Source organism: Triticum urartu, chromosome 3A (genome assembly GCF_056163025.1).
Source record: "Triticum urartu cultivar PI428250 chromosome 3A, HENAU_Tu73, whole genome shotgun sequence".
In the NCBI taxonomy this organism is placed as follows: domain Eukaryota; kingdom Viridiplantae; phylum Streptophyta; class Magnoliopsida; order Poales; family Poaceae; genus Triticum; species Triticum urartu.
In genome coordinates, this window is record NC_141875.1 from 613729030 (window position 1) to 613751958 (window position 22929).

At 43.7% G+C, this 22929-nt stretch overlaps 2 pseudogenes; both read left to right on the top strand.

The window, feature by feature from the left end:
• Window positions 1-5683: 5683 nt before the first annotated feature.
• On the top strand, window positions 5684-8196 carry LOC147980802 (uncharacterized; annotated as a pseudogene).
• A 13400-nt stretch (window positions 8197-21596) lies between these two features.
• Window positions 21597-22289, top strand: LOC147980803 (transcription repressor MYB4-like; annotated as a pseudogene).
• The last annotated feature ends 640 nt before the right edge of the window (window positions 22290-22929 follow it).

A 22929-nucleotide genomic window follows, 5' to 3' on the forward strand; every position in this document is an offset into this window, starting at 1 on the left:
ACTCTTCGAAACCATCCATCGGTTGATAGAGGCAGGCATGGAAATAATATAGTTGGCCATCTCATGTCTATGTGAAAAAATGGCATGATGGTGCAAATTTGTTATGGTGTGGGTTATGGTGGTATGTTAGCCTACCAACCTAGCTAGGTTCGAAAGTCGCCAAGGGAGAAGTGGAAATGAGACCTGTAGTTGTCCCAAAATACTTTGTGAATTTACCTCAAAGCTTCATGGTGGTCCAGGTTCATTATACAAAATGCTTAAATTGGAAGCAAGTTATGGACATAGTGCAAATGGATATATGTAACACATCCTCGGTTTTATCTTTTCTAAGGGTGTTTTGACGGATCTGTCTTGCTTAAAACATTTTGGGTTCTTTGCAAACAAGTACAATATTAGGAAAATCATTCATTAACTATGGATTGTTAGAAATGAAGAGGATATCTTATTTTCAAAATGGATAGGCGCCCTTCGAAACCATCTATCGGTTAATAGACGCAAGCATGAAAAAAATAGTTGGCCATCTCATTTTTATGTGAAAAAATGACATGAGGTTGCAAATCTGTTGTCGTGTGGGAAATGATGGTAAGTTAGCCTACCAACCAAGCTAGGTTTAAAAGTCGCCAAGGTACAAGTGGAAATGACATATGCGGTAGTACCAAAATAATTTTAGGATTTACCTCAAAGCTTCATGGTGGTCCAGCTTCATCATACAAAATGCATAAATTGGAAGCAAGTGATGGACTCTCCTGCAAGTTAATATATGTAACACGTCCTGAATTTTCATCTTTGGTAATGGTGTTCGAAGGGTTTGTCCCGCTCAATACATTTTGGCTTTTCACAAAAAAGTACAAAATTGGGAAAACCATTTGTTTACTATGAATTTTTAGAAATAAAAAGGGTATCTATTTTTTAAAACAGATAGGCACTCTTTGAAACTGTCCATTGGTTGATAGAGCCAGGCTTAAAAAATATAGTTGGCCATCTCATTTTTATCTAAAAATGGCATGAGGTTGCAAATCTGTTGTCGTGTGGGTTCGGAAGTCGATAAGGGACAAGTGGAAATGACACATGTAGTAGTCCCAAAGTAATTTGTGAATTTACCTCAAAGCTTCATGGTGGTCCAGCTTCATCATTCAAAATGCTTATTGGAAGCAAGTTATGGACACTAGTGCAAGTGGATATATATATATCACGTCCTCAATTTCATATTTTCTAAGGGTGTTTTGAAGGGTTTGTCTTATTTAATACATTTTGGCTATTCACAAACGAGTACATAATTAGGAAAACATTTGTTAACTATGGATAGTTAGAAATGAGATATCTTATTTTCGAAATCGACAGGCGCTCTTCGAAACAATCTATCAATTAATAGAGGCGGGCATCAAAAAATATAGTTGGCCATCTCATTTTTATGTGAAAATGACATGAGGATGCGAATCTACTGCCGTGTGGGTTATGATGGTAAGTTAGCCTACCAACCTAGCTAGGTTCAAAAGTCACCAAGGGACACGTGGAAATGACACCTATAGTAGTCCCAAAATACTTTTTGAATTTACCTCAAAGTTTGATGGTGGTTCAGCTTCATCATACAAAATGCATAAATTGGAAGCAAGTTATGGACTCTACTGCAAATGGATATATGTAACACGTCCTCAATTTTCATCTTTTGTAAGTGTGTTTGAAGGGTCTATCCTGCTCAATACATTTTAGCTTTTCGCAAAAAAGTACAAAATTAGGAAAATCATTCGTTAAATATGAATAATTAGAAATGAAAAAGGTATATGATCTTTAAAATAGATGAGTGCTTTTTGACACCATCTGTCGATTGATAGAGGTAGGCATGAAAAAAAATATAATTGGCCAACTCATTTTTATGTGAAAATGGCATGAGGTTAAAAACCAGTTGTCATGTGGGTTATGATGGTATGTTATAGCCGACCAACCTAACATGGTTCAAAAGTTTCCAAGGGACAAGTTGAATGACACCTGTAGTAGTCCCAAAATATTTCCAAAATTTCCCTCAATGCTTCATGGTGGTCCACCTTCACCATACAAAATGTGGAAACTGGAAGCAAGTTACGAACTCTGATGCAAGTGGATACATGTAACACGTCCCGAATTTTCATCATTTGTAGGGTGTTTGAAGGATCTGTCCTGCTCAATACATTTTGGCTTTTCGCAGAAAATTACATAATTAGGAAAATCATTCGTTAGCTATGAATAGTTAGAAATAAAAAGGCATCTCATTTTTAAAATAGATAGGCGCGCTTCGAAACCATCCATCGATTGATAGACGTAGGCATGAAAAACATATAGTTGGCCATCTCATTTTTATGTGAAAAATGGCATGAGGTTGCAAATCTGCTGTCATGTGGGTTATGGTGGTAAGTTACCCTACCAACCTAGCTAGGTTCGAAAGTTGCCAAGGGACAAGTGAAAATGATACTTGTAGTAGTCCCGAAATACTTTGTGAGGTTACCTCAAAGCTTCATGGTGCTCTGGCTTCATCATACTAAGTGCTTACATTGGAAGCAAATTATGGACATTAGTGCAAGTGATATATGTAACACATCCTCAAATTTCATCTTTTCTAAGGGTGTTTTAAAGGGTCTATCCTGCTTAATACATTTTGGTTTTTTCGCAAACAAGTACAAAAGTGGGAAAATCATTCATTAGCTATGGGTAGTTAGAAACTAAAAAGTTATATTATTTTCAAAATGGATAGGCTCTCTCCGAAACCATCTATCGGTTGATAGAGGTAGGCATGAAAAAAAATATTGTTAGCCATCCCATTTTATGTGAAAAAATCACAAGACGCTGTGAATCTTCTGTCGAGTGGGTTATGATGGTAAGCTACCCTACCAATCTAGCTATGTTCAAAAGTCGCCAAGGGACAAGTGGAAATGACACTTGTAGGAGTCCTAATGTTTTTTAATTTACCTCAAAGTTTCATGTTGGTCCAGCTTTATCATTCAAAATGCGTAAATTTGAAGCAAGTTATGGACTTCTCTTTAAGTGGATATATGTAACACGTCATCAATTTTCATCTTTTGTAAGGGTGTTTCAAGGGTTTGTCCTGCTTGATACATTTCGGCTTTTTCAAAAAATAGTACAAATTAGGAAAATCATTCGTTTACTATAGGTAGTTTGAAATGAAAAATGTATCTAATATTTAAAATGGACAGTCACTCTTCGAAACCATCCATCGGTTGATAGAGGCAGGCATGAAAATAATATTGTTGGTGATCTAATTTTTATATGAAAAAATTACACGAGGTTCCAAATCTGTTATCGTGTGGGTTTTGGTGGTAAGTTAGCCTACCAACCTAGCTAGGTTAAAAAGTCGCCAAGGGACAAGTGGAAATGACACTTGTAGTAGTCCCAATTTTTTTATTTACCTCAAAGCTTCATGGTGGTCCAACTTCATCATATAAAATGCGTAAATTGGAAGCAAGTTTTGAACTCTGGTGCAAGTGGATATATGAAACACGCCAAAAAATCATCTTTTATATGGGTGTTTTCAAGGGTATGTCCTGCTTAATACATTTTGGCTCTTTCGCCCAAAAGTATAAGATTAGGAAAATCATTCGTTAATTATTGATAGCTAGAAATGAAAAAGGTATATGATTTTTGAAATGGATAGGCGCTCATCGAAACAACCCATCGGTTGATAGAGGTAGGTATGGAAAATATATAGTTGACCATCTTATTTTTACGTGAAAAAATGACATCAGGATGCAAATCTGTTGTTGTGTGGGTAATGGTGGTAAGTTAGCCTACCAAACTAGCTAGGTTCAAAAGTGGCCAAGGGACAAGTGGAAATGACACTTGTAGTAGTCCCAATTTCTTAATTTACCTGAAAGCTTCATGGTGGTCCAGCATCATCATACGATATGCGTAAATTGAAAGCAACTTATGGACACTCGTGCAAGTGGGCATATGTAACACATTCTCAATTTTCATCTTTTGTAAGGGTGTTTTGATTGGTCTGTCCTGCTTACTATTTTTTGGCTTTTTCGTAAACAACTACAAAATTAGGAAAATATTTCATTAACTATGGATAATTAGAAATGAAAAAGGTATCTGATTTTTAAAATGGATAGGTGCTCTTCGAAACCATCAATCGGTTGATGGAGGCATACATGACAAAAAATAGTTGGTCATCTCAATTTTATGTGAAAAAATGACATGACATTGCAAATCTGCTATCGTGTGGGTTATGGTGGTAAGTTAGCCTACCAACGTAGCTAGGTTCAGAAGTCGCAAAAGGGGCAAATGGAAATGAGACCGGTAGTAGTCCCAAAAAATCTTGTGAATTTACCTCAAAGCTTCATAGTGCAGCTGGGTTGGGATCCTCTGCAGTACTGTATGGTACAGTACAATCACTGACATGTGGACCCGGCTCCACATGTCATCTGCACTACAACACCATACAGTACTGCAGAGGATCTCAACCCAGTGCAGCTTCATCATACAAAATGCGTAAATTGGAAGCAAATGATGGACTCTAGTGAATGTGGATATATATAACACGTCCTCGGCGCTTATAGTTTATATTGTTGATTATGTCAGTGGCAAGTTGAATGCCATTTTCGTTTTACACCTGGAGAGAGTTAACTATCATTGGAGCCTTCTTTCGCTTTTTTTCTAGTGCCACGAGTTGCAGAAAATTAATCACCTTTTGTCAAACAATGAAAAGGGTTTCTTGCAGGTAAGTTGGACGTCGACATTATGTTTTATTAAGACTTAAAAATGTCACCATATAATCTTTGGTACTTTCTTCTACGCTTTCCACATGTTTGCATGCACCACGTACCTCATTTCTACTTAGGATTTGGACGATCAATCAATTTCGATTATTACGGAAGTTTGGTGTGAGAGGTTTCCGGTGTGTGGCACCTGAGGCAGCAATGGTTGGTGAAGGAGTCTCCGTCCTCATACTATTATTCAATTGAGCGTCGATCCCCGCGGCGCGAATCGCCCGCCCCGGCCGGCGGCCGAGGGAGGGAATCGGGGGAAGAGGATGTCGCTCCCGAGCGAGGGCTGTGGGGGGCGGATGCAGCCGGAGGGCGGGATAGCAGCCGATGGCTCGCGCGGCCCTGACCTCAGCTCCTATGCCAAGGATGATGATGGATGGTCTTAGGCGCATCCGGGTGACCTCGCTTCGCCGGTGATGTCTCAGGTGAGAGTATGTGATCGTCCCTGTCTTCAGTCCCCACCAATTCCTTCCGATGATGCGTGGGTGCGTCCTCGACAGGGTTCCCGGCGAGTTGCGGTGTCGGAGGTAGATTGGGTTGCGGCAATTGACGGAGATCAATTGCTCTCACGAGAGCACCCGAGCGAAAGCGTGGGCGGCCCCAACGCGCTTCCAGCTGTTGACTGCGCTAACCCGATCCATGGCGGATGGACTACCCACGTGGAGCCCATCCAAAAACACGAAGGATCGACGTCGATGGCGGATTTTCGGGAGATGCCTTCGCTAACTGCTCTCCTTCAACCGCTGTGGGCCTGTGCGGCTCCGAATCGAGCCCAATTTCGTGGGGGGTGGCTGGAGGTTCCTCGCCGTGAGGCAAACCCTAGGCGACGAGCGACTGTTGAGGCGGCGGTGTGGCCTGTTGTTGGCGGCGGATCGGGATTCCACCCTCCTGTGTCTAGCGGAGGCCTGACCTTTGCCCAAGCGATCATGGCTGGACGGGGAGATTGGAGAGGGGAAAGGCAAGACGGTGTTGGAGGTGGGCGTGGGCGGCAGGCTAGCCACGCCGGCGACGACTGGCCAGGGTGGCGCGGACCACCACAGCAGCAACCCCCTCTGGTCAATCCATATTTCGGTGGTGGATTTGGGCCGGGACCTGGATCCTTCGCTGGACAGCCAGTTCCTCAGATGATGCAAACAGGGGAGTTCTTTGTTCCTGGATACAATCATTTTGGCAATTCAGGTATGCCCCCAGCCTCTAACCAGTCAGGATATGGGTTTGAACAACATGTACAAATGGGGGGAGGGAGCCTTGGTAATTTTCAGCAGGCAGGGATGAATGGTCAAAGAACTGGTCAGGGGACAGAACAAGGAAAATTTGGCACTGGTTTCATAAATGCAGGTGCTACTAGTAGCAACGCTAATGGAAAATTTGAGGCTGGGTTTCTGGGTGCTGGATTTGGTAACAATGCTAAAGAAATTGTTGGGTCTGGTTTTGTTAGTGCTGGAGCTAATAGCAATGCTTCTACTGATGCTAGTAGACCTTCTTTCATCTGCTATAAATGTGAACAGCCAGGACATGGTGTTAAGGACTGTAAGACTTCATTGTTTTGTGTTAATTGCACTAAACGAGATGCTCATATATCCCGCAAATGCAATCTGCTAACGCAACCTAAAACAGTGGCTGGTCTGATCGGGATAGGGGCAGATGGACTTCAGATGTTTACTGCACGATCTGGGAGGAAGCCGGAGGCAGATAAGGCCAAGCAGGCAATTGCTATTATTACTGTGAAAGATGACGTGCTCACTGCACAACAATTGGTGAACTCATTTAGCATGATGTTTCAGTGGGGATGGCAGTGGCAGGCAAAGCCATACCTCAAAGATAGTTTCCTGATGAAGTTCCCTTCTTTCCAAAAGATTGATGAAATGAAAGCATATAAATTTTTTGGTCTGATTGGCAGCAAAGCTAACGTGAAGGTGAACAGATGGATGAACTCCTCTATGGCCTCTTACAAGCTGTATATATGCTGGGTCACAATATCAGGGGTGCCGGAAACATTGCATCATTACCAGGGCTTTTGTGAAGCTGGGTCGCTAATCGGGCATGTGTTTGAATTGGATATGGAGCTGTACAGACAATGTGAGATACTCAGAGCAAAGGTGGGTGTCATGGACCTGAGGAAAATTCCACCCAGTGCGCCTCTCCATGAGGATGGGTACATATACAACATTTTCTTTGACCTAGAAGACATTGTGGAAGAAGGAGGTCCAATGGAGGATGGTATCTTAGTGAGCCATCCTAGAGCTGCTGTAGCAAAATCAAGCAATAATGAGAAGCGACCTTGGGACAAATCATCCGGAACTGATGCTGGAAGTGGGAAATCTCCCAAACATGGTGCTCCCACAGCCTCTGATGCTGAAAATGGTGGTAGCTCACATGTAGAAGAGGTCGTTCCTAGCCAATATGAGTTAGAAAAAAATTTAATTGCTGAGAGGGAAACTAGGAAGCTACTTCTTGAGAAAAAATTAACCAGTGAAAAGATGCTCTCGGGAGTGGAACAGGTCAATGCTGAGTTTGCTAAAGACACTACTATGTTAGAGGACTTTACTGAGGAGGAAGAGAGTCTGAAGGAGGATGAGTTCGATTGTACACAAGATCCAGATCACTTTGCTAGGAGCTTGGGCATTAGTCCACAGAGGATTAAGGAAATCAACGATGCTGCTGATAAAGATTTACTTGCTGCGGATTCTGGTGAACTACAGAGTACTCCTGATAAAGAGAATGAAGATCCTGTTTATCTGAACTCCAAGACAGCTGCTATACCGCCTGAGAGAGTTTTGTATCAAAAAATCCTTCTGTTGATGGGGGTGCAGTATCTGTTTTGCAAGTTCTGCTACAAGATATTAGAGTGGATGATGACCCTACCAAAAAGAAACTATCTGATGTCGCTGCGAGAGTTCAAAAAGCCAAGGACAGGGCTGCTTTGGATGAGGCAGCAAGAAGAAGGAGCGACAGGAACAAGAATAAGGATGAAGGGCAAACTATGGACAAGGCTGCGGAGATGGCAAGGAGGAAAAATCTGGAAAAGACCCCAGGTGAAACGTCTATACCTACTGTTTTAAATACCGTCCCTAGTTTTATTGCCCATATTACTAGTTGCATTGGTGTCAGTTTAGGTAGAAATGATGAAGAAGTAGAGAGAACTATTTTTATGATTAAAGGGCTTGAAGAGTCCAGGAGAGATCTTTATGCTGCTAGACTGAGAAAAAGTAGTGGAGAGAAATGTGATATTGAGTCAAAGCTGGATAGCTTTGACCCAGAGGCAATTAGAAATTTAATTTCAGATTCTGATTCTGATTCCGAAGAGGATGGGGATCTAAGAGATGAAATAGTGTTGCTTTCTTCTTTATTTAAACCTAAGCAGAAAAAGACTTGCACTGGTGCTTTCAGTGTTAAGCCAAAGGTGAGATGCAGTTCTAGTAGTGAAAATGGTAGGTAATAAGTATATTTTATTTTTATGGCTGGTATTTTTTGGAACGCTAGAGGTTTAGGGGAACCTGAAAAAAGAAGGTTTCTTAAAAAAACCATCTGTGAGCATAAGGTAGAGTTCGTTTGTATTCAAGAGACTAAGAAAAAGGACTTCACTGATATGTGGTTGGCGGGAATTAGTGGTAATTTTACTTTTATATGGCTCTGGCAACCAGCTGTGGGTGCTTCAGGGGGATTGCTTATGGGGGTTAGGGAAGATTTATTCGATGTGGATACGTGTGTAGCTAGTAAATATATGACTCGAATGACCGTGATGGATAAGGGGACCGGTTTCAAATGGAATCTGGTCAATGTTTACGGGGCTGCTCATTCTAGAGATAAAGAGGAGTTCTTAATTAGTTTTGTGCAAATGCTTGGTAGTAGTGTTTTTCCTTTTGTTGTTGGAGACGACTTTAATATCATTAGGAGAAGTAAGGATAGGAATGAAACTAAGAAGCTTCCCAAGTGGTCTTTCTTCTTTAATTCAATTATTGAACATTGGGGGTTGAAGGAGCTGGAGCTCTCTGGCAGAAATTTTACTTTTTCAAATAATCAAATTGATCCTCTCTTTGTTAAGCTGGATAGGATTTTAGTTAGCCCTAGCTGGGAGCTGAAGTTTCCCTTAGTTACAGTCAGAACACTAGTTAGAGGTGTCTCTGACCATACAGCTTTACTTATGCATACCGGGGTTAAACCAAATGTTTTTAATAAACCTTTTTGCTTCGAATTATGTTGGTTTGCTAGGGAGGACCTTGTAAACATAGTTAATAGGGTTTGGAGTACTAATTTGTGTGGTAAGGATAATCTGGCTGTCTGGCAGCAGAAGATGGGGCTTTTGAGAAGGTGCCTGAAGGGCTGGAATCTCAATGTTGAAGGGATGTATAAGAAAAGTAGAAATAGCTTAATTACTCAGCAAGATGATATTGATAAAAGATGTGAGCAAACTGGGTTCTCGGTTGCTGACTATGAGTTAAGAAATGTTTTATAGTATAACTTGAATAAATTGCTTCGAGAGGGAGAGATTAAGTGGTACCAACGCTCGAAAGAGAGGGATATTAGAGAAGGCGATAATATCACTAGGTATCTTATGATCAAAGCTAGCGGTAGGAAGCGTAAGAGAAAATTTTTCAGATTTGTTCAGGAGGAAGGGATTATTCAAGGAGATGATAAGCTGCTTGATTATGCCACTAATTTTTACAAAAAATTGTTTGGTCATGTAGACCTTTTACCTGTGTCTTTGAGCATTCTTGTTCCTGTTGTCTTGGATAGTGATGACAAGAGCAAGTTGATATCTAGGTTCTCCATGGATGAGATTAAGCTTGCTGTTTTTTCTATGAAACATAATAGGGTTGCAGGTCCTGATGGCATGCCCATAGAGTTCTTTCAAAAAATTTGGAATCTGATTTGTCAAGACTTATTCCAATTGTTCTGTGATTTTTTCGAGGGCAAGCTCGATATTTCTAGACTAAACTATGGTATAGTGACTCTGATTGCCAAAGGGCAGGGAGCTGATAAGATCCAGATGTATAGGCCTATATGCATGCTTAATGTTCCCTTCAAGATCTTTACTAAAGTTCTAAACACTAGGGCTATGCTTGTTGCGGATAAGGTAGTTTCTCGTATTCAAACAGCTTTTATAAAAGGTCGCTACATTCTGGATAACGTAGTTATGTTACATGAAACCATGCACTTCTTACATAAGAATAAAGTTTCTGGTGTGTTGTTTAAAGTGGATTTCGAAAAAGCGTATGATAAAATTAATTGGCCCTTTATGCTTTCTGTGTTGGAGATGAAGGGGTTCCCTGAAAAGTTTATTCAGTGGACTAAGGCAGTTACTTACAATGGGAAAGTTGCTATTACTTTGAATGATATGATATGCAAATACTTTACTACTAGGAAAGGACTTAGACAGGGAGATCCCTTTTCCCCCCTGTTGTTCAATATAGCGGCTGATGTCCTGGTGACCTTGGTGAAAAGGGCGCAGGAGCAAGGTTTTATTAAAGGTTTAGTTCCCCAGCTGTATGACGGCGGCCTTTCTATATTACAATATGCGGATGATACTATTTTTATGATTGAGGATGATTTAGAGGGTGCTAGAAACTTAAAAATTATCTTGTGTGTGTTCGAGCATCTGACTGGTCTAAAAATTAATTTTCTGAAGAGCGAGGTTTATTGTTTTGGTGGTGCTGAACCAAAACGGAATGATTATGCTCAGATTTTTACGTGTGCTATTGGTGAGTTTCCTTTTGGGTATCTGGGTCTTCCTTTACATTATAAGAGGCTTGGTAATAGGGATTGGAAATCTGCAGAGGAGAAGTGTGAAAGGAAAGCAGCTACTTGGCAGGGGAGCTTGCTTCCTATGGGGAGTAGGCTAATCCTTGCAGAAACCTGCATGAGTAACATTCGCAGTCACATGCTCTCTTTTTTTAGACTACCAAAAGGCGTGGGTAAAAGATTTGACTTTTTCCGAGCTCGGTTGGTCTGGCAAGAAAAGGAGGGTGTGCGTAAATATCATCTGGTAAACTGGATTGATGTGTGCCAACCTAGAGATCAGGGTGGCCTGGGAGTTACTAATTTAGATATAAAGAATATAAGTCTTTTGTGCAAGTGGCTTTGGCGGCTACAGAACGAGGATGGAGATTGGCAGGAGATGATTAGAGCAAAGTATTTGAAAAAGAAAAGTTTGACTCAATGTGAATCTTCTCCTGGCAACTCCCATTTCTGGAATGGTTTGATGGAGGTTAAAGATACTTTTTATAGATGCTGCCAGAGAGTTGTGGGTGATGGTCGCAAAACTAGATTTTGGGAGGATGTTTGGTTAAGAGACAAACCTCTATGTTTGGTTTTCCCACATCTTTACAACTTGACCTTTTGTAGGCACGTCACGGTCGCGAAGGTGTTTAGCCAGGATTTTGATTGCATCAGATTTAGGAGATGTTTGTATGGGGAGACCCTTGAGATGTGGAACAAATTACTTGATATGTGTAGTCAGGTGACCTTGTCGGAGGAACCTGACAGAGTTAAATGGCTTCTTACCCCTCTTCTGGGAACTTTTCGGTTAAATCTCTGTACCATTATCTTGTTGCTCGACAAGTTGTTTTCCCTTATAAGTTGCTATGGAGAATGAAGATGCCATTGAAAATTAAAGCCTTCTCCTGGTTAGTGATCAAGAATAGGATCCTAACCAAAGATAACTTAAGTAAAAAAGGGTGGAAAGGTGCTAGCATTGTGAGTTTTGTGACAGTATAGAGAATGTGGATCACCTTTTCTTTTCTTGTTCCCTGTCTAGGTTCTTATGGAGTATTGTGGGGTGCTCCTTGGGTAACCAAAGATCCCCTGTGTCTTTCCTTGATTTATGCCAGAATTGGTTGCCTAACTACACTGGCAAAGATAGAGTAGTTGTTATGCTTGGTGTTGCTGCTTTGATATGGTCTATTTGGAAAACAAGAAATAAATCATGCTTTCAAGGTGTAAAGCCCAATGATCCTACTGATATTATTATGTCTGTTTGCTCCCTTCTCTATTCGTGGAAAATTTTGCAGAAAAAAGGACTGCAAAACACGCTACAGTTGGTCGCTAGAAGGATTGCCCAAGTGACTCGGGATGTTTTCAGGAGAGGATATGGGTGGGCGTCGTATGTGAGGAGAATCTGATGAAATCAGTTGCTGAAGGTGCTGATTTCAAAGGCTTGGATCGCTTCTGGCTATCACCCAAAAGAGTGGATATTTCTGATGCTGGTTATAGCTAGGTTTTGTTCTATCGTCACCTACCTTTATTTTTTATGTAGCTTTTGTTCCGCCGATCTGGCTCGATGTTATCTAGACAAGTATGCTAGTACTGGTTGGGTTACTTGTGTGTCGTAGCATCCTGATGTGGTTTTGTGCCAGGGATGTAAAAAGTGTACTGCACCTTGCTTGTAAAAGACTCCATTTTCTTAATGAAAATGGGGGCCATGTGGCCCCTCTCATCGAAAAAAAATAAGGTCAACCTTTGCTTCATCTGCCATCATGTTTGAAACGAGAAGATTTGAAGCCGGACGCCACTCACTATGATCACTCCAAAGCAAGAGGAAGGTCAGAGCATATATCATGAGTCATGGTATCGCGACGACACGTCGGACGTTTGAATCTGCCGGCCTCACCAACCAGCTGTACCATGTTCTTGTTCAGTTTGCTTTGCTTGCTGCATGCAAACACGTACGTACGCACACCCGAGATCACCAATTATTTACCCCTCCCCCGGCAGTGTGGATGTTCTTCTCTCTTTGATTAGCTAATGAGTGAGAAAATGGAGCATTTGCACCATGACTAGCTGATGACTATGGTTTTTCAATAATCGAGTCGACTAAGTGTACACGTAGCCCTCTAATTTGCACATAAACGGTTAGCACTGTACTACGAGCATGCATATATATATATATATATATATATATATATATATATATATATATATAGTACCTCCTTGCTCGTCCTGTAACGACGACTCTGTAGCTTTATGAGGCAGAATTTCCCTGTCAGATCAGTGCATTTTTCTCTGCGGGTTCCGTACCCCGTACTCCACAGCCGCACATGGTACACCGCTTATCATCGGTAGCTGAAACAAGGCGGCAACCGTTGTTTTCGCAGGCGCTATTTTCCGCCGTGCTACTCTCCGTAGCAAGATACTCCCGAAAGCGACTCACGCCGTTACAATACTATTTCCACAGACGAGTCCGGATCCCTGTCCTCGTATACCATACCACAGTCTTCCCGACGTGTCATTGTTGGCACGATGCTTGCGCTCGCCATCCTCCCGTATTTGGGAACTTCCACCGGTTGCTTGCGCGCTCTGCCTGCGATCAATCCACCAACGCATGCAAAGCTTGCAAGCTTCTGCATCCGTCGTAGTAGCTGGTGGTAGCTAGACGCATGCCGAGGCGGCGGCCGTCATGATCGCGTACGTAGATCACCCGTGGCCGTGACACCGTGTGGACACGCCGGCGGGGAGCCGTGACATGGCGCGAGCGAGTTGGACCGGCCGGCCGGCCGGGGCGGCAGCGATGCCGATTGCTTCCCGAGCGTGACACATGCGCGAGGAGATAGCGTTGCAAGGGGATCATCGGCGAGGTTTCACAAAGCTTTATGTTGTTATCGCATGTACGTAGGTGACGCCCGCCAGAAAATTGGTGTCATTTACCGGATCGAAGTTGGCCACGTCTCCCGCGGGAACCTGCTTCTAACTGGTGCACGAGTGAACGGGAATCTCTCCTCGGCTTGTGGAAGCACTTATCTCCTTGGCTCATCATTCACGAGGGGATGAAACCCGTGTCACCGCGTGTTTTGGCAAAGCGGGAAAGAGGAAACAGCGACCAGTCCCGGCGCGATCTACTCCGGAACAGTGATCTGATTCTGATCATCACTTTGAGTAGATGCGGACCCAAAATGGTTCTTCCGGGCGTCGTGGCCCTGCGGATCCCCACGAACCATTCAATCAGCTGAGCTACTAGTACTAGTGTGCGTGGGTGTGTGTAGGGGCCCCCGCCCACTCTGTCGTCTCATCCGAAGCGGAGGGTATCCGTTCCGTTTTGACGGGGAAGATTAAGAAGTGGAACAACGTGGGACGAGGACGATGATGAGACGGATGTGGCTGTTGCTGGCTGGTAGGGGGATGAAATCACCGACGACCGCGACTCCCGGACGGATTAGATTCCGACGCAACGCGGCCGGTACTAGGGTATATTTCCTTCTTTTTGGCCGCACCCTTTTGGAGAGACGGGATTTCCGGGTCGAGCTTCCCATCCCAGATTCTGCCCGACGCTGCGGCGGCGCATCCGGGATAAAGCAACAACCACCGCTTGGCATGGCACATAATTCAACCAGATACCACGTGCTACCAATTTTTCAACGGGAAATTATATGTTGTGTGTCGGAGTTCGAGCTCAACAAATACTTTGGTACGGCTGAAAAGAGAGCTCGAGGATTCACCATGCCACTAGGCCGTGAAGAAAGTGTAGTGTTTCTCACATCCTTACTCCCTCCTGTCCTTCTTAATTCACATATAAAATTTGTCCTAGTAAACTTTGATCAAATGTATAGAAAAAATTACCAAGATTCAGAATGTGCAATTAACAACATTAAATGCGTCATGATTTTAGTTTCATATTGTATAAATTTAGCACTTTAGATGTTAATATTTTTTCATACAAATATGATCAACTTTACAAAATTTGACTTCAGACAATTATTATATCTAGAGTAAAAAGGACTCGAGGGAGTACATACCATGTCATGACATCTAGGGCGTGTTGGTAGCCTACTTAGAGGCCAACCAAGCCCGCGTGGGACGAAAATGGGCTATTTGGTAGCCCGTGTTCACTGTTTGGCCCTCATAACACGAATCTCAAAGCAACTCCCAGCCAGACCTTCTAGTAACAGCCGAATCGGCAGTCTCCGGCGAACCAAGCTGAGATGAGCCACATCGAGCTCAGGTGGTGGGTCCCATTGCACGAAAGAATACATGGCGGAGCTCTGTACGTGGTTTCTTCTCATAACTCCACTAAACTCCTCCCTAATCTCCTTTTTCGTCCTTTCTAATCTACACAATGATACTTTGATTTGAGATTAGGTCTATACAAAAGATGCACATCGATGTCATGGTTCCATTCAGGCGATAGGTATATTACCTCCTTTTTGGCCGCACCCTTTTGGTTCGCCATGACAGACGGGATTTTCGGGTCGTGCTTCCCCTCCCAGATTCTCCCCGACGCTGCGGCGGTGCAACCGGGATGGGATAAAGCAACCACCACTTGGCGTGGCACATGATTCAATCTGATACTACGTGCTACCAACTTTTCAATGGAAATTATATGTTGCCTATCAGAGTTTGAGCTCAACAAATACTCTGCTACGGCTGAAAAGAGAAGTCGAGGATTCACCACGCCACTAGGTCGTGAAGAAAGTGTAGTGTTTGTCACATACTTACATACCAAGTCATGTCATCTAGGGCGTGTTGATAGCCTTCTTAGAGGCCAACCAAGCCCGTCTGGGACGAAAATGGGCTGTTTGGTAGCCCATGTTCATGATTTGGCCCGCATAACACGAATCTCAAAGCCACTCTCAGCCAGACCCGCTAGTAACGGCCGAATCAGCAGTCTCCGGCAAAGCTGAGACGAGCCACATCGAGCTCAGGTGGTGGGTCTCATTGCACGAAAGAATACAGGGCGGATGTGAGCTACGTACGTGGTTTCTTCTCATAACTCCACTAAACCCCTCCCTAATCTCCTTTTTTTGTCCCTTCTAATCTACACAATGATACTTCGATTTGAGATAAGGTCTAAACAAAAAGATGTACATCGATTTCATGGTTCCATTGAGGCGATAGGTATATTTCCTCCTTTTTGGCCACACCCTTTTGGTTCGCCCAGATAGACAGGGTTTCGGGTCGTGCTTCCCCTCCCAGATTCTCCCTGACGCTGCGGCGGCGCAACCGGGATGGGATAAAGCAACCACCACTTGGTGTGGCACATAATTCAACCTGATACTAAGTGCTACCAACTTTTCAACGGAAATTATATGTTGTCTGTCAGAGTTTGAGCTCAACAAATACTCTGCTACGGCTGAAAAGAGAAGTCGAGGATTCACCATGCCACTAGGTCATGAAGAAAGTGTAGTGTTTGTCACATACTTACATACCATGTCATGTCATCTAGGGCGTGCTGATAGCCTTCTTAGAGGCCAACCAAGCTCGCGTGGTACGAAAATGGGTTGTTTGGTAGCCTGTGTTCACTGTTTGGCTGCATAACACGAATCTCAAAGCAACTCTCAGCCAGACCCGCTAGTAACGGCTGAATTAGCAGTCTTTGGCGAAGATGAGACGAGTCACATCGAGCTCAGGTGGTGGGTCTCATTGCACAAGAGAATACAGGGCGGATGTGAGCTCTGTACGTGGTTTCTTCTCATAACTCCACTAAACCCCTCCCTAATCTCCTTTTTCGCCCCTTCTAATCTACAGGATGATACTTCAGTTTGAGGTAAGGTCTAAACGAAAAAGATGCACATCGATTTCATGGTTCCATTCAGGCGATAGGTATATTTCCTCCTTTTTGGCCACACCCTTTTGGTTCACCCGGATAGACGGGATTTCGGGTCGTGCTTCCCCTCCCATATTCTCCCTGACGCTGTGGCGGTGCAACTGGGATGGGATAAAGCAACCACCACTTGGCGTGGCACATAATTCAACCTGATACTAAGTGCTACCAACTTTTCAACGGAAATTATATGTTGTCTGTCAGAGTTTGAGCTCAACAAATACTCTGCTACGGCTGAAAAGAGAAGTCGAGGATTCACGATGCCACTAGGCCGTGAAGAAAGTGTAGTGTTTGTCACATACTTACATACCATGTCATGTCATCTAGGGCATGTTGATAGCCTACTTAGAGGCCAGCCAAGCCCGCGTGGGACGAAAAAGGGCTGTTTGGTAGCCCGTGTTCACTGTTTGGCCCGCATAACACGAATCTCAAAGCAACTCTCAGCCAGACCCGCTAGTAATGGACGAATCAGCAGTCTCCCGCGAGTGAAGCTCAGACGAGTCACATCGAGCTCGGGTGGTGGGTCTCGTTGCACGACAGAATACAGGGCGAATGTGAGCTATGTATGTGGTTTCTTCTCATAACTCCACTAAACTCCTCCCTAATCTCCTTTTTTCATCCCTTCTATTCTACAAAATGATACTTCGATTTGAGATAAGGTCTATACGAAAAAGATGCACATCGATGTCATGGTTCCATTCAGGCGATAGGTATATTTCCTCCTTTTTGGCCGCACCCTTTTGGTTCGCCCGGACAGACGGGATTTTCGGGTCGTGCTTCCCTTCCTAGAGTGTCCCGGCGCTATGGCCGCGCAACCAGGATGGGATAAAGCAACCACCACTTAGTGTGGCACATAATTCAACCTGATACTATGTGCTACCAACTTTTCAATGGGAAATAATATGTTTTGTGATAAAGTTTGAGCTCAAGGAATACTCTACTACGACTGAGAAGACGACTCGCGGCTTCACCATGCGAGTAGTCGAGATGGGAAGAAAGTGTATTTGTCCACCATGTCATGTCATCTAGTGAGCCCAAAAACCTAACTAGCCAATTCATCATCGCTAGTTATCCAGTGAAAATGCATTGAAGATTGATTTGCAAAAAAAGCTAAGCTGTTGGAAGGGTAAGCTTATGTCTTATGGAGGTCGGCTTGTTCTAATAAACTTAGTGCTAACAAGCATGCCGATGTTCCTGTTGTCTTTCTTTAAGGTGCCTGCAGGGGTACGGCAAAGGCTAGACTATCAATCATGATTTTTCTGTCAATGCGATCAAGTTAAGGAAAATATATAGGCTTACCAAATGAGATATTATTTGTAGGCCGAAGGACCAAGGTGAGCTAGGGATTGACAACTTAGGGGCTAAGAATAGATGTCTACTCAACAAATGGTTGTACACGCTTTCTGTTGAAACCGAAAGAATGTGGGTACAAATTTTGTGCAACAAGTACCTACAGTCCAAAAACTTGGCTCAGGCTACCTTAAGACCAAATGACTCACATTTCTGGAAGTGGCTAATGAGGACGACATCATCCTTCTTTCAAAGGACTAAATTTATCATTCAGAATGGTAACTCGACTAGATTCTTAGAAGATATATGGTTAGGGGAGACACCACTATTCACACAATATCCTTCTCTTTATAATATTGTACAATGTAAGGACGTTTATATTGGCACAATATTACAGCCCGTTTCTCTAAATATACAGTTCAGGAGGTCTCTAGTGGAGGACTGATGGAACAACTAGTTACATCTCATGTGGAGGCTGATGGACGTTCACCTCTCTAATGGATCTGATATGATTCACTGGAAATTATCGCCAATGGGGTATTCTTCGTGAAATCTATGTATCTAGACTTAATAGACTCTTGTCCCAGTGCCCAAATCAATTCATATTTGACATATTAAAGTACCTTTAAGAATCAAAATCTTTGTGTGGTTGTACATACAGAAATGTGATCAAGGATAACTTGGCAAAATGAAGATGGGATGCTAGTAAACTGTGTAGCTTTTGTGATAAACATGAAACTATACAACACCTCTTTCTCAAATGTTCTCTCGCCAAGCTTTTATGGCGTATGATTCATGTAGCCTTTGATGTCAGCCCTCCGAATAATATTAGTACGTGCATTACTTTGGGCTATATAGAACTGCGGAAATGACATGATATTTAACCGACAAACTCTCATTAATTTTTTGCACGTCATATACAGAGCTACTGCCTGGATGTGTATATGGTCGTTACTCAGTCCTACGGCAGCCAAGGAGCTTATGGCTATTGGGTGCAACCGGTGGGAGACGGTAGCATGGGATACTTACGATCTGTCTGGATGACGGTTCAATAATAGGTTAGGTGTTTAGTCATTTTGACCTGTTTTTCACCGATTGTGGCACATTTTTTCTTCATTTTACTCTCGCTCCCTTGTGAGCTTGTACCGAATCGCAGGATTTTTTGAGCCTTTTGTTTAAAATTGGCTACATGCATCACTTAGATGCAGAGGCAGGGTAACCCACCTTTAAAAAAAGACTAATTATAGATGCTTGACGCAGCGTCGCATTCTCATTTGCCCACAATGCATCCATTAGTTACTGGTCTGGCCAAGCCGCCTCCGTCAAAAGCCACTTCTGCGTGCCAAACCGGGGACAATTTTAGTGTTTTGACCATTTTGCGAAACTTGAGTCAGATCTATTCCTGGTTCAATTTCTTTTTCAAGATCTGACCTTTTTCCTACCGCCGGGGTCGATGGTGATAGGGTATAACTGCTACCGCCGAGACCTTTGACGGTAGGGTTGCACGCCCTAGCACAAAAAAATTCTAAATATTAAATACAATGTTTGTACCCACCTACCGTCGGACACCTCGGCGATAGGGTTGCACAGGCTATCATCAGCCTGTTTGACGGTAGGGCTGCACTGCGCTGATTTGGATAAGTTGCGTACCGCTAGGGGCCTTGGCTGTAGGCTGGTATACCCTACCGCCATCGACCCCGGCGGGGAGAAAGGATCAGATGCCAAAAAAAATTGAATGAGGGTGAGATCTAGCTCAACTTTCATGAAAGGGTCAAAACATCAAATTTGCCCCCACACCGCCAAGACATGCATCATGCTCCTTGAAAGGTCCCTTTTCGATTTCCCAATGCCCATGAATTGGCCGCACACAAAGCATCCAGAAAGCTTTCACACAGAGAGAGACTACTCCCCGCAAAGAGAGAGAGAGAGAGACTACTAATAAATCCAGTTTGTGCACGTAAGATCGTACTACTTCCGGATTAAGCATACCCCGTGTCCTGGCCAATGATTAACAGGAAATAAAAATGAAAAGTGTTGGCGTTATTAAAAAAAAGCTTCAACTTGATGTGAGCACGTAATAGAAAAAACTATAGGAAGATTGCCGACTACTGTGCCAGTATACAAGTGGGTTGGTTGGGATGGCCACAAGCCCTAGTCATACGGGTACCTACCTGCCGTTTTGTCCAGCAGCGTGAGCTGCGGTGGGACACAATACTGTATTGCAGCAGCCTGTCCTGTTCCTCTGCGTGTTTCAGTGCATGTGACCCTGAGGCCCCTCCCTCCTCTTATTTAGAAGTTGCGACCTTCTTAATGGCAACCACCAGCGAGTTAGTGTCACATAGGAACAAACAGAATTAGGCCTAATAACTGCATGATCTCACCATTTGGGAGAGCAGCGGTTGCTGGTTAGGCCAGAGGCTCTACCATTAGTGGCCAAACACGCCGTACTGGGAGCCAAGTTAGGTCTGCCATTTGGAAGAAGCATATTTGACCCTCACAAAACAAGTCCTATAGTATATACGTACTATATATTTGGAAAAAGTAGACGGTTGAATTGTCAAGTTGGTCTTTGCAAAACATAGAAAACATTCGGAAGCTGGAGGCCATAATTGCGGAGGGTGTAGCTGTTGACGATTCCAAAATACTGTCCTCGGGTTACTATATCTTCTTCTTATTCGTTGTACGTATAGCTGTACTTGCTGTATCGCACTGGTGAAAGATTTGGAGACGTAGTAGTACGACAGTTTTGGCGTTGCAATACAGTGAAGTCCATGCAACACCTGCAAAATACTGTACTGCATTGGCACAAGTACTGGTCTGCTTTCAGGGCTGCCAGCATTGGACCGTAGCCGTAGACATCCCTAAAGGACTGGGCAGTGCACTAGTGCAGTGTTGCCAGTAGCCATGGCGACGATGACGATGCTTGCTGTGGCCAAATTTAGTGTTTTGACCCTTTTTTAAAGTTTAATCGGATTTGACCTCGGTTTCAAAAATTAATCAGGATCTGATTTTTTTACTACCGTCAGGGTCTCCGGCGGTAGGGTAGGTTATAAGGCCAACTCCAACCGTCAACCCCAAACGGACGTCCGTTTTGCCCGTCCGCCGGTTGGTGCACCCAACGCACCGCCGCATCACAACTTGTCCGCAACGCATCCGCAAACTCAAAAAGAGCCGGCCGGACATTTTTAAAAACACACGTAAAACATAATTAAACATTAGTATAAACTTAAAACTGTTTAAACTAGTCTCGGGCGCACATTTAAACTTAACTTAAACAAAAAAAACATAAAAAAAGATAGATTAGATACCGCCGCTGTGGTCGTCTTGGATGCCACCGTCGTCTTCACGCACCGCTGTCCTCGTCATCATCCATGGTGAGGTCGACGTACCACCTCCTCCCATGGTGACGGCTCCGACGCTGGTGAGCGTGGCGGCATGGGCGACCATGGCCCAACACCCACCCCGTCGGCAGTCTCCGCCACCGTGGACGACCACCTCCACCTCTGGCACGCGGGTTCCACGTGACAATGGGGACTCCTCCTCCACCTCCTCCTTGACGGCCATGTCCATCTCCGGGATGGCGATGTCGCCGGCCGCAAAGAGGGCGAACTGGGTTTCGAGGCCCTCCCTTTGTCATCGTGGGCGTTCATGGAGTCCTCTACGACCCGCCTCATGAGCTCCGCCTCCTCCTATGATAAAGTGGTTATTATCATATTTTTCTTGTTCATGATAAAGGTTTATTATTCATGCTAGAATTGTATTGACCGGAAACTTAAATACATGTGTAAATAAATAAACAAATACTATGTCCCTAGTGAGCATCTACTAGACTAGCTCGTTTATCAAAGATGGATAAGGTTTTCTAACCATAGACATGATTTTTCATTTTGATAATGAAATCACATCATTAAAAGAATGATATGATGGACAAGACCCAACCGTAAGCTTAGCATGCAGTTGATCATAGCAGTTTATTGTTACAGCTTTCTTCATGTCAAGTATCTATTTGTAAGACCATGAGATCGTGCAACTCCCTCAAATCAAAGGAATACTTAGTGTGTATCCGAACATCACTTCGTAACTGGGTGATCATAAAGGTGCTCTACAGGTATCACCGAGGGTGTTTGTAGGGTTGGCACGGATCGAGACTACGATTTGTCACTCCAAATATACGTGCAGGTGGTCGTTGATAGTGGGGCAGCTGCCGGGCCAGACGGACAACAAGATCAAAAACTACTAGAACACGCACATTAAGTGCAAGCTCCTCAACCGCGTCATGGACCCGCACAAGTGCCGCCCCATCAGCGCTGCCAGAGGGCTCACCACATCGACCACCGACCTCGTCTTCCCTTCCTCTCTGACGCCAGCGTCCAGGCTTGCCAACGTGCCTTTCGCCTTCCATAGCAGCACCGTGAGCTTCACGAGGCCGGCGTCATCCGACGATGGGCACAACAACAGTGGCAGGAGCAACGACGCGCCTCACTGCACCGACCTGTACCTGGACCTGTCCATGAGCTTGTCGTGCTCGCCGTCCAAGGCAGCGCCACTCGCCAAGTCGACGCTCACATCGCACCAGCAGCAGGGCCTCTGCCTGTTTCTACCACCTCGGCGTCTGCAACGGGGAGGCATGCACCTGCAAGAGGGCGACGTCGGCGGGCCCACGCGTGTTCTAGTTTCTCCGGCCATTGGAGGAGGATCAATACATGTAGCACACTAGGCGCCCGTAAAAACTTTGTACAAAGCACAAAATGGAGGAAGAGAGGGAAAAAGGTTTCTAATTGAGATAGATGATGTGGATTATTATTTCTCATGTTCGCTTCATCCCAAATATGATTCATTTCTTCTCACCATATAATAGAATTTTGAATTTCATGCAGCGGCAAAAAATTATTTCAAAAAAAATCTTAGGTGGCAAAAATTGATATTACTAAATTAGTGTAGAAGACACAGAGACACAAGTGAGAAAAGAGTGGCAAATGGTATTGTTTGACTGTGCATCCGATTTGGGCGTCTATTTGTGTCATGTGGGATATGAATAAAATATGCCCTAGAGGCAATAATAAAGTTATTATTTAATTCCTTATATCATGATAAATATTTATTATTCATGCTAAAATTGTATTAACCGGAAACTTAGTACATGTGAATATACATAGACAAACAAAGTGTCACTAGTTTGCCTCTAATTGACTAGCTCGTTGAATCAATGATGGTTATGTTTCCTAACCATAGACATGAGTTGTCATTTGATTAACAGGATCACATCATTAGAGAATGATGTGATTGACTTGACCCATCTGTTAGCTTAGCACGATGATCGCTTAGTTTGTTGCTATTGCTTTCTCCATA